General features: G+C 40.9%; 1 pseudogene; it reads left to right on the top strand.

Moving 5' to 3' along the window:
* The first annotated feature begins 2,264 nt into the window (after nt 1-2,264).
* LOC139052682 (uncharacterized) lies at nt 2,265-2,991 on the top strand (annotated as a pseudogene).
* The last annotated feature ends 272 nt before the right edge of the window (nt 2,992-3,263 follow it).

Here is a 3,263-nt window from a genome sequence, read left to right as displayed (position 1 = left end):
GTCCAGTAAGTGAATGCCAATTTTTCCATTTCCGTTTTCATAGCTACTTGTTTGCAAAGACTCTCTTTACTTTCTCGAAATATAAATCTTAGATAGAGAAAGGAATAAGTCTGCGTACAATAATGGTGAGCGTCAATGGGAGCGAATAGCCGAGTGATTCGTGCTAGGTATTTCCTTTAATTAGAAGTTGATGAGGGCAGTCATTCATGAGCACTACACCAAAATTTTGAATTGTTCAGGCACTCGGAGCTGTCACAGTGCAGTGCACGCCTCACCGAGCTATACTAGTTATGTTCAGTATCACAACTGTCGTGTGAGAGCACATGGCCATTGCATCAGCACCTTTTGGCTGCAAAGGTTTGACAACCGACCATCAGCAGCCGACCACCGCAAACACGGATAAAAGAGCCAAAGAACGATGGCTATTCACATATTAAAAAAAGATCACTTGCGTGGTTATATTCTTGTCGCCCTTATCTGATGTTGACGTAACATAATTTGTGATGTATCTTTTATTTTTACACACACGCGTGAACTTTGTATAAAACAGTTCTTAAAGAAGAATACAATCAAATGCACTTCACAGAACTTGTAGGTCAGTGGAGCATACCATAGGGGTATCATATAAGCAGGTAGAGGTGTACTTAGTCTCCTTGATCCCACAGGAGTTGCAGTAACTTAAACAAAGAACAAAGGCAACACTCCGCTGGCAGCTGTGATCCCTCGGGTGCTCTATGCTAACACTAAACCCACACCCCTACATCGTGCTCGCTGCAGCTTTGCTTCCTTATGGACGCCGCTGAATGTGCACGTGGTTGTATTCATAGGCTGCCGAAGTTTTTTTTTTACTCATGTCTCCACTGAATGTAAGCGCGAGCTTGTACAGCAGATGCGAATTGTAGTTTTGAGCAAACTAAGGTTTTGTAGAGTGCTAGTTTTGTAGACGTCGGAATAGTAGAAAAATTACGATCAAGATATCCTAACATGCGATTAGCATTAACATGCATATCCCATGACAGATCGTTATATATGGGAAGGATAAGGTATTTGTTAGCGATAAAGTATGTTGCCACTTTTGGAAACCACGTTTCTGTTCAAAAGCAGCGAATTTCGTTTTTTTATTATTTTAAGAATCTACAGACATTCAGAATTGCGCTGCTGCAAAAATTATCTCTTTATCTGGTTCTGTCGAAAGCTATGATGTTTCTGCAAGTGCCGGCAGACCTCTCTAAAACTAAAAGTTACATTTTGTGAAAATGAAACCTACATTTAAAATTTTAAAAGGAACTTACGTTTGTGCACAAATACGCAGGATACTTTTTAATGAATTTGTGACGACGTATTCTAAAGGTTGATAGGATTGAGCAATGGTGATCGTAATCATTTCTTTATTCAAATTGAACACATTGCCATGCGGGTCGCACGACGTGAAATCGTGTTTACACTGCAGCGAGGCGTTGTACTGCCATTTAAAGCTATTGTTTCATCACTTCAGTGACCTACATTGTTGCCTTACATCACACAACAAGTTGTGGCTAAGTTACGAGTGAAACAAATGCCGAAACGCAAGTTCTACGGCAATCGGTGCACGACGAACTACTCTATGAAGTGTGAAGTGAATGTTGCTGTTTTCGCAAGTGAAGTGAAACTGGGCCAGCTGCAGGAAAACTTTGAAGTGCCACCGGAAGTGTTGTGGTACAGGGGAAGAGGATTGTAGATGTCGAAATTGTTTTCTCAGTTTTGTCGTCGTTGGCGTGCCCGGAATGCAAAAACATTTCACTGAAGCTTGAGGAGCGTTCGCGCCAAGGGTATATATATATATATATATATATATATATATATGTATATATATATATATATATATATATATATATATATATATATATATATGGCTGAGTAGTTCACGCTGGCCCCGGTAATCAGTTGAAGACAAAGAGTACGAGGTACGTTGAACAAGCACAGTGTATTTGACTGACGTTTTGGCTGGCGACAGCCTTTGTCAAAGTGACTTTGACTTTGGCAAAGGCTGGTCCACCAGCCGAAACGTCAGTCAAATACACTGTGCTTGTTCAACGTATGTCGTACTCTATTTCGTCATTATATATATATATATATATATATATATATATATATATATATATATATATGTATATATATAATTAAATCCCGGTCCCCCGAGAAAGACGATTCGTACCACCGGTAATTCAGACGAAACTTCGTGTTCATCTGCTGCACCTGATAATGACTTGAACAATATTTCCGGAATGCTGACAGAACTATTGGCTGGGCAAAAAACGATCGCTCGAGGCATCGCTGACATCAAGGTTTTTCAGCAAACTGTTAACAAGCGTTTTGACGCTCTGGAATCCCGTGTGGCCGCTCTCGAAAAAACTAGCGCTGATCCTAAAGTCTCATATGACCATTCTGGTTCTGACGTACGCTCAGGCTGTTTCGGAACTAATTAAAAAAAATGATGACCTTGAAAATTGCTCGAGACGCAACAATATAATTTTGCATGGACTTGGTGAACACAATGCCGAAAACACAGATACGCTTTTGTCTAATGTACACCAATTTTTCACAGAGAAACTTCAAATTGAATGCCCGCCCATCGAACGTTGTCACAGAATTGGCACCAAACGTGAAGGTAGATCGCGCCCAGTTATATTACGAGTACTAGACTTTCGGAACAAAGTAGAAATAATGAAAATTGTCTCAAAGCTGAAAGGAACAAACTTTTACATAACTGAAGATTACTCGGCTAATGTACGTGCCATTCGCAAAAAGCTATGGGCAGCAACCTCTTCTTGTCGTGACCATGGCTCTGTGGTGAGGTTGCGTTATGACCATGTCTTTATAAATGGTGTCCGCTACAGGTGGAATGATGCAGCTAATGCCCTAGTTGACGATTCAGGTCTCGCTGTAAACGCCGTAGTGAATAATTCGAGCCTTTCTGACAACACTCTCCCGGCCACGTCATCTTCACCTTGACAAATTCGCGACTCTTACAAGCTTACTTTCTTGAATTTGAATGCAAGAAGTCTAGTAAATAGGTTCCCGCTGTTTCTTTCCTTGGTAGCCTCCTATTCCCCTCATTTCATTGGTGTCACTGAAACATGGCTTCAAGATCACATATATGACTCTGAAATCACTCCACCCGGCTATGTAGCTGTTCGATCAGACCGCAAAACTGGTAGGGGAGGCGGTGTCGCCATTTTTTTAAAATCGGATTTAAAGTTTTCAGTTATCTGTCCTCCAGCAGA

The sequence above is a fragment of the Dermacentor albipictus genome, unplaced genomic scaffold, assembly GCF_038994185.2.
Source record: "Dermacentor albipictus isolate Rhodes 1998 colony unplaced genomic scaffold, USDA_Dalb.pri_finalv2 scaffold_29, whole genome shotgun sequence".
NCBI classification, from domain to species: domain Eukaryota; kingdom Metazoa; phylum Arthropoda; class Arachnida; order Ixodida; family Ixodidae; genus Dermacentor; species Dermacentor albipictus.
This window is presented reverse-complemented; position numbering and strand designations above follow the sequence as displayed.